This window comes from Cetorhinus maximus, chromosome 15 (assembly GCF_964194155.1).
Source record: "Cetorhinus maximus chromosome 15, sCetMax3.hap1.1, whole genome shotgun sequence".
NCBI classification, from domain to species: domain Eukaryota; kingdom Metazoa; phylum Chordata; class Chondrichthyes; order Lamniformes; family Cetorhinidae; genus Cetorhinus; species Cetorhinus maximus.
The window spans coordinates 50,775,494-50,784,562 of NC_135893.1; the positions used below are offsets into that span (position 1 = coordinate 50,775,494).

Sequence of the window (9,069 nt, forward strand, 5' to 3'; positions counted from 1 at the left end):
TAAACGCCACCTTCAGGACTGTGTAACGAAGTAGCCTGTCTCCCTTTTTTTACCCTCCAAGTAATTTAAGAATATGTTGCATCTTTAGGCACGTTCCTTGTGTCTGTGTACATCCATGTGCTTGAGAAGTGGATGTTTATCGCATTTACTTTTCAGGCGTTGTGACAAATAAACAATTATCTTTTCTTTTGATTTAAACTTACAAAAAAGCCTGTTTTGTGTCTGTTCCTTAAAGTCACAGCACTCAAGGGGTTAAAACATCCCTTCTCAAAAATACATCTTGTTGCAGTTAGCCAAGAATTAAGGAAAGCGGAAAATTATCCCACATCTCTCCCTGTTCGTAACACCGGTGACCAGCTGGTTGTGAGTGAGCATGTCTTTGCAAAGGATTTCAAGTGCTAGTTAAAGATATATCACCTTTTATTATCCATTAGGTACTGTAAGTTTGAAGAGGATGTTTGAAACACATGAAGAGTTTCTGGGTCATTTAGCCAAAACTGTATTAACATGTATTCCTGAAATTTTCTCAGGACTTCATCTGTACTGCTCTACTTATTGGAATCATCAGGAGGGAAAGGGACTGCTCGGCCATTGACATCATTGGGTTCCCATTGTTCAGCAGGGGGAAGACCACTTTTCTATTTGTTCATACCCATCCATGACTGCCCCTGAGAACTGAGTGGCTTGCTAGGCATTTAAGAGTCAACCACATTGCTGTGGGGGTGGGTCTGGAGTCACATATAGGCCAGACCAGGTAAGAACAGCAGATTTCAGTGAACCAGATGGGTTTTTACGACACAAAAACAAAAATAGCTGGAAAAACTCAGCAGGTCTGACGGCATCTGCAGAGACGAATACAGTTAACGTTTCGAGTCCGTACGACTCTTCATCAGAACTAAGGAAAAATAGAAATGGGATGAAATATAAGCTGGTGGAGGGGGTGGGACAGGTAGAGCTGGATAGGTGGAGGCAAAGAAGAGATTGCCAAAGATGTCATAGACAAAAGGACAAAAAGGGGTGTTGATGATGGTGATATTAGCTAAGAAATGTGCTAATGGTGACATTAAGGGTAGAAAGCAGGATGAGCAAGTGACAGATAGCCCTAGTGGGGGTGTGGTAGGGGGAAGGGATCGAAATAAGCTAAAAGGTGGAGATAAAACAATGAATGGAAATACATTTACAAATAATAGAAATAGGTGGGAAAAGAAAAATATATATAAATATATATATATATATAAAAAATATATAAATTATTGGAAAAAGCGGGATCAGAAAGGGGGTGGGGATGAAGGAGAGAGTTCATGATCTGAAGTTGTTGAACTCAATGTTAAGTCCGGAAGGCTGCAAAGTGCCGAATCGGAAGATGAGGTGCTGTTCCTCCAGTTTGCGTTGAGCTTCACTGGAACAATGCAGCAGGCCAAGGACGGACATGCGGGCATGAGAGCAGGGTGGAGTGTTGAAATGGCAAGAGACAGGGAGATCTGGGTCATGCTTGCAGACAGACCGAAGGTGTTCTGCAAAGCAGTCACCCAGTCTGCATTTGGTCTCTCCAATATAGAGGAAACTGCATTGGGAGCAGTGAATGCAGTCGACTAAATTGAGGGAAGTGCAAGTGAAGCGCTGCTTCACTTGAAAGGAGTGTTTGGGCCCTTGGACGGTGAGGAGGGGGGAAGTAAAGGGGCAGGTGTTGCACCTTCTGCGGTTGCATGGGAAGGTGCTGTGGGAAGGGGTTGAGGTGTAGGGGGTGATGGAGGATTGGACCAGGGTGTCCCGGAGGGAACGGTCCCTAAGTAATGCCGACAGGGGCAGGTGAAGGGAAGATGTGTTTGGTGGTGGCATCATGCTGGAGTTGGCAGAAATGGCGGAGGATGATCCTTTGAATGTGGAGGCTGGTGGGGTGATAAGTGAGGACAAGGGGGACCCTATCATGGTTCTGGGAGGGAGAGGAAGGTGTGAGGGCTGTTGAGCGGGAGATGGGCGGGACACGGTTGAGGGCCCTGTCAACCACTGTGGGTGGAAAACCTTGGTTAAGGAAGAAGGAAGACATGTCAGAGGAACTGTTTTGGAAATTGGCATCATCGGAACAGATGCAACGGAGGCGAAGGAACTGAGAAAATGGGATGGAGTCCTTAAAGGAAGCAGGGTGTGAGGAGCTGTAGCTGAGGTAGCTGTAGGAGTCGGTAGGCTTATAATGAATATTGGTGGACAGTCTATCACCAGAAATTGAGACTGAGAGTCAAGGAAGGGAAGGGAAGTGTCATTGATGGACCATGTGAAAATGATGGAGGGGTGGAAATTGGAACAAAATTAATAAATTTTTCCAGGTCCAAACAAGAGCGTGAAGCAGCACCGAAGCAATCATCGATGTACGGAGAAAGAGTTGTGGGAGGGGGCCTGAGTAGGACTGGAACAAGGAATGCTCCACATACCCCATAAAGAGACAGGCATAACTGGGGCCCATGCGGGTACCCATAACCATACCTTTTACTTGGAGGAAGTGAGATGAGTTTAAGGGGAAATTGTTCAGTGAGAGAACAAGTTCGGCCAGATGGAGAAGAGTGCTTGTGGATGGGGATTGTTCAAGCCTCTGTTCGAGGAAGAAGCAGAGAGCCCTCAGACCATCCCGGTGGGGGATGGAGGTGTAGAGGGATTGGACGTCCATGGTGAAGAGGTTGGGGCCAGGGAACTGGAAATTGTTGATATGATGTAGGGCGTCAGAGGAATTGCAGATGTAGGTGGGAAGAGACTGGACAAGGGGAGAGAGAATGGAGTCAAGATAGCAAGAAATGAGTTCCGTGGGGCAGAAACAGGCTGACACAATCGGTCTGCTGGGACAGTCCTGTTTGTGGATTTTGGGTAGGAGGTAGAAGCGGGCTGTCCAAGGTTGGGAGACTATGAGGTTGGAAGCTGTGGAGGAAAGATCTCCAGAGGAGATAAGGTAATGACAGTCCTGGAAACAATGGCTTTATGTTCAGTGTTGGGGTCATGGTCCAGAGGGAGGTAGGAGGAAGTGTCTGCGAGTTGATGCTCAGCCTCTGCGAGGTAGAGGTCAGTGTGCCAGACAACAACAGCACCACCCTTGTCAGCAGGTTTGATGACAATGTCAGGGTTGGACCTGAGAGAACGGAGTGCGGCAAGTTCAGAGAGAGACAGGTTAGAGTGGGTGAGAGGAGCAGAGAAATTGAGACGACTGATGTCACGCCGACAGTTCTCAATGAAAAGATCAAGAGTAGGTAAGAATCCAGAGGGAGGGGTCCAGGTGGAGGGAGAATATTGGAGGCGGGTAAAAGGATCCGTTGAACGGAGAGAGGACTCCTGCCCAAAGAAGTGAGCACGAAGATGAAAGCGGTTCATTGAGGTGAGGATGTAAGGGTATGAAACTGAGTCCTTTGCTGAGCACTGAACGTTCAGCACTGGAGAGGGGAAGGTCAGGGGGTATAGTGAATACACGGCCGGGGCTGGGATTGGAAGATGGGATGGGGACAGAGGGATGGGCAGGGGTGGAGGGTCCTGGATGAGCGTTGGTGTCGATGAGTTGTTGGAGCTTGCGTTCCTTTGCACCTGAAAGAAAGAGACAAAGTTTCTTGTTGAGGCGTCGGATGAGACGAAGAATAAAGTGAAACTGGGGGCAAGGACAGCTTAGAGTTAGGATGCGTCGGTGCTGACGGAGGGAGAGGTCGAGTGTTTTCATACGGTGGTGCATGGCACTGAGTGTGGATCTCAGGATGCGACGAGAACAGCAGTCCGGGGAGCGTTGTATGTCTCAGAGATAGCTGTAATCCTGGATGGGTTCGAAACATGAGGGATGGAACTTCAGTTGGAATCCACGTGGGGTGAGTCGGAGACGGAGACAGTCACTGAGGAAGGAAATATGGCTGTGAAAGCGAGTTTTAGTAAACACCTTGTCAAACACCAGGAGAGAAATGGAAAGCAATGAAGGTGAACAGGGCAAAAGAGACAAGCAGAAATCCTGACGGAGAGAAGTGCAATACTTCTTCAAGGTAGGCATTCCTTGAAGAGAGTGGCGGTCAATTAAACACTAAGATAAAAGCAAAAAACTGTGGATGCTGGAAATCTGAAATAAAAACAAAAATAGCTGGAAAAATTCAGCAGGTCTGACAGCATCTGCGGAGAGGAATACAGTTAATGTTTCGAGTCCGTATGACTCTTCATCAGAACTAAGAAAAATAGAAATGAGATGAAATATAAGCTGGTTGAGGGGGGTAGGACAGGTAGAGCTGGGTTTCTACGACAATGATTTCATGGTCATCGTCAGCTTTTAAATTCTAGATTTATTGAATTCAAATTTCACCATCTACCGCGGTGAGGACGGGTCCCCAGAGCATTACCCTGGGTCTCTGGATTGTTAACCAAGTGACAATACCACTACACCACCACAACACCACCTCCTCCAATCAGGCCAGGTACCATCTGCTGCAGGAGGGTAGGGCAGGAGGACAAGATCAATTCCTTGGTATTGTGTACAAGAATGTCACTACTTCTGTTTACTAATTAACATTGAAAATGAATAGGACAACTTGCCTGGTTCTGTCGATTGTTTAATATAGATTTAAAAAATCTTGTAAAATAAAAATACCAGGCAACACAAACAAAATCAAACTTGTTACACTAAGAAAACAAGCCATAGTTATATTAAGGAAAGAATAGTAACACCTTACAGCACTTAACAGGCCATTTGGCCTATTGCACTTGTGCAGACTCTTTGAAAGATATATTCAATTAGTCCCAATCCCTCACTCTTTTTCCACAGCCCTACATGTCTCCCTTTTCAATTGTTTATCCAATTCTTTTTGGTAGCACAAATTGTGCTTCCATAATCATTTTAGGTCGTATATTCCAGATCATGACAAAAAATTCTCCTCATCTCAAATCAGTTCCCGTTGGAGGAAGGATTGAAAACCAGAGGACATTGATTTAAGGTGATTGCCAAAAAAAGCTTCGCTGACATGGGGATAAATATTTTTACCTAGCAAGTGGTTAGGGTCTGGAATGTACTGCTTGAGACTGCAGTGGAGGCAGATTCAAGTGAGGCCTTCCAAAGGTAATTGGATAATTATCTGCAGAGAGAAAAATTGCAGGATTACAGGGAAAAGACGGGGGAAAGGAACTTGGTGAGATGTTCTTGCAGAGGGCTGGCATGGACACGATGGGCTGAATAGTCCCTTTCTGTGCTGTAACCATTCTATGGTTCCATGACCAGGTTATATTGCCAATTATCTTAAATATGTGTCCTCTCGTTACCGACCCATCAACTAGTGGAAACAATTTCTCCTTATTTACTCTGTTACATCTCATAATTTTGAATTGAATTCAAATAATTAAATAAATAAGAATTAAAGAATTCAAACAATAAATAATTTAAATAAATACATATTTATACAAATTTAAATAAATGACCTTCTCCAGTTCTATAACATTCGCTGATTCTGTGAAAGGCTCTGACAAATTTCTCCTCAACCTTCATGTGTTAAGGAGAAAAATTCCAGCTTCACTTGGCCAGAATTTTATTGAAGGGCAGGGATGAAACTGGAATGACCCCACTAGGACCCTGGGCAACATTTTACTGGTGATGGCCAGTTGGGACTGCATGGGTGGCCATTGCTGCTGGCAAGCCACCCTGGGCCACGAAATGACCACAAAGAAGGGCGGACCCCCGGGAACCTGCTGGGAGACCACCTGGGTTTAACTCGCTGTCTCACCACACAGCAGCAACTGCTCCCGCACCAGTAAAGTGCCCACAGGTGGGAAATGGCCGTTAATTGGCCACTTAATTGTTTTAATTGGCCACCCCTCTCCAGTTAGCGGACGGTTGTGTCGCTGAGGTTCCCACCATTTGTAATATCCCCTGGCAGCAGCAGATATCGGCCTCCCCTTCCGCTGCCTTCCGCCACCATTTTATGAGGCCTCCCATCTTGCAGCCCAGCCTTCAGAGGGCTGGTAAATTCCAGCCCCTTACCTCTGCACAAAACTGATACTCCTCATGGTATAATTCTGATAAATCTCTGCATTGTCTCCAAGGCCTTGACACACTTCCTAAATTGTGGCCCCCACAATCGAACACAGTACTCCAGGAAGCCTAAACAACCATTACATTGGGTGGGTTATTTAGATATTTAGGAGGTTTAAGGATTGAGATTTTTGCAGGCTGCATTGTGGATGTGTCAGCATGGTATGGGCTGAATCCTCAATGCATCCATAGTGCAAGCAATTCTCGCTCGTAGTGGAATTCTTCAGTCCACAGAATCATTTTGATTTTAATTTTATTTGCTTCTATGTTTGATATACCGAGGAGACAGCATTAATAACATTGGCTTTCTCCTGCCAGATTTGCTGTCCATTGGTTCTGCTTGGAAGATTTTTCTCCACCTGCAACAATTGCTGATATCCTTAAGACTACAACTTTCAATAGGATCTACAAGCTCTCTCCACAGAAAGGGACAGTACTCAGAGCTAGCCATGTTGTCCATTAACTCAACTGCCAATAAAATTTCAGTCTTATTTCATGAATGCCTTAGCCGCTTAAAAGCTATTGCAATCTTTATTTGGAGCTTCCAAAAGTAATCTCTATGCATGAGTGAAATGTGTAGTTTTATTTTAAGTAATGCACAAGACCTAACCCAGTAGAATTGCTCAGCATGCATGTCCATGTGAGTACCAGAAGCTGAGTCATTGCGGAACCTGCCTGAGGAACTGGCCCTTTTAATTCAGTTCTGCAACTTTAGTGGGAAAAAAAACTGGCAAAACGTCACAGGGGCAGTTTTATGCCCTCTCTCGTGGCATTTTTGGAGGCAGGGTGGGCATTCAATCAGGCGGAAAGGTGGTGTGCGAGTTGCCATCATGTTCCTGCAATGCCTGTTCCAGTTTTCCACCATCCTGCAATCTTCCCTTTCTGCTGTGCTCCGGCGAAACATCAGGTTCACGGCAGTGGTGTTTAACAAGGCCAAGAGCCTCGACGCAATCCAAAAACTCTTCATAGGTAAGATCCATGACATGACACTAAGAGCAAGAAAGCGGGTGGTCCTGTTGATGCTGGTCCAGAATACCAGACAAATATGGATGAGGAGATTGCCAAACTGCAATGGCTCTATGGGGTAGGGGGCCTCACCAAATTCCCAGGTTTTAAATTTGAGGAACCAAAATTTGATGAGACCAGCAAGTGATTAGGGTCTTCAGAGAGGAAGAGACTGTCTGTTCTTCGTTCATGTTTTCTGGGACTGTAAAGTTGTAACTTAATAAATTTCCCACCACCTTCCCTCAGCTGCCAAAATTGGGGTGGGAAGGCAGTGGTCAGACTTCCTGCTCAACCGCCACTCGAGGCCCTTCAGCGTGCAATCAATGACCATGTAGGGGCCTCATCCCCCCACCGCTAGTATTAACTCAGTGGTGGCCAGCCCTGTCGCCACTCAAGGAGCACAGTAAGTGGGTTGCTTGTCATCTCCTGGGGTGGGGGTGGGGGTGGGGTCCCTCCTTCCAAAGTACTCAATGCCTGATCGAGGGGCCTGGCATTGGGAAGGGGGAGACCAGCTGAAAGCCACAACCCCTGCCCTTGCTGCCAACCCACCACCCTCTCCATGACCCCTACTCCGTGAAACCCCTCCTGCTTTAACTTACCACTGGCTCCTCGATCCTGGGCCTCCAGTGGGTGTTGTTCCCACAGCAGTCACTGCCTCCCTGGTGATGCTGGTGAGCAAATGTTTTGCTGGCCTCTGATTGGCGGGCAACTCTTGGTGGGCAGGACTTACCACCCTGGGGTCCTTGATCTTGGGCTAGGCCCACTGGTGGCCTTCCTGGAGGAGGCAATGCAGGTCTTTCACCAGCTCACCAGCTGGCAGGCAAAACCCCTTATGTCTCAATAAAATCTGCCCCCCTCCCCCCACCATCTGTCAACTTACTCAGTACTCCCCAGTAATCAGTTGATTATTGCTTTTGCTCGAATGGATTATGACTTGTTATGACCGACGCAGATTGTAAAGTGGAGTTATTTAAAAATCCTAGAGGGAAACATTAAATAACTGTCATAACCTATAATTTTAAGTGTTATGTTTGAGATGCAACTCTAAATTCAGGAATCAGGCCACTAGTTCTTGAGGCTTTACATTAAACTAATAGAAACATTTTATTAGTGTACACAGGTTAAAATAAAACAAATTCCAAAATTAATCTCCACTAAGGCAACAGCAATCCATAGACTTAACCAGACACCAGGCAAATCATTTTCACCTTACGAATTCAAAATGAGATTCTTTGCACTTTGGATCCTGTGGAGCCAGTTGGAAGCTTGCAGCTGCCTTTTGATCTTACATTGCCTCTGGTCTGCACACCCGAAAACTGCTGAAGTTATGCCTACTACCACTGATTGAATTCAAATTCCCATTGTCTCACCAGCCTCTTTGAATATACCTTTTAACAATGAAACCCCTTTCATAGTACCAATTTTATTAGTAATATAAACATATTGCTTGGTATCTGCTAGATAGGAGTCAAATTTTCACCCCAGTTCTTGAATAGTCTATTCAAAAATATGCAAATACACACTATCTCTCTTCCATATGAAAACTATTACCCATCAAAGCACCCAGAGTAGCTGGCTTTAATCCAATTAAGTCACACCTGCAGACTAAACCTCTATTTTAAAAGAAAAAATATTTTCCAAGATGTTACATACATTAATAGCTTCATGACGGACTATGATTAATTAACACAGAAAATTGCAACATAATGGTGATAAAAGCACTGCTAAAAGTAAATTTTCCATCAAAGTAAGTAAACATTGGATGATACTACAATTTCACTTACAGAGGGAAAAAAACAAATGCTTGGTCCAACTTTTATTTTTGTGATTATAGCCAGATTATCTATAGAAATGGCCTTTTATCCCATGCGTTGACAACCCCCAGTTCACTCAGTGTTTACTTTTCTCCCCTTTACTTCCTCATGTCCTGGTGACATCATTCGTAGGCACATGTTCAGTTTCGCACATTTAGACTGATGACGCATGGTTCTTCCTTTTCACCACATCTATCAACCCGTTCACTGCCTCTGTGCTGT

At 45.2% G+C, this 9,069-nt stretch overlaps 1 pseudogene; it reads left to right on the forward strand.

The window, feature by feature from the left end:
• The first annotated feature begins 6,858 nt into the window (after nucleotides 1-6,858).
• On the forward strand, nucleotides 6,859-7,181 carry LOC144691212 (ATP synthase peripheral stalk subunit F6, mitochondrial pseudogene; annotated as a pseudogene).
• Nucleotides 7,182-9,069: the final 1,888 nt, after the last annotated feature.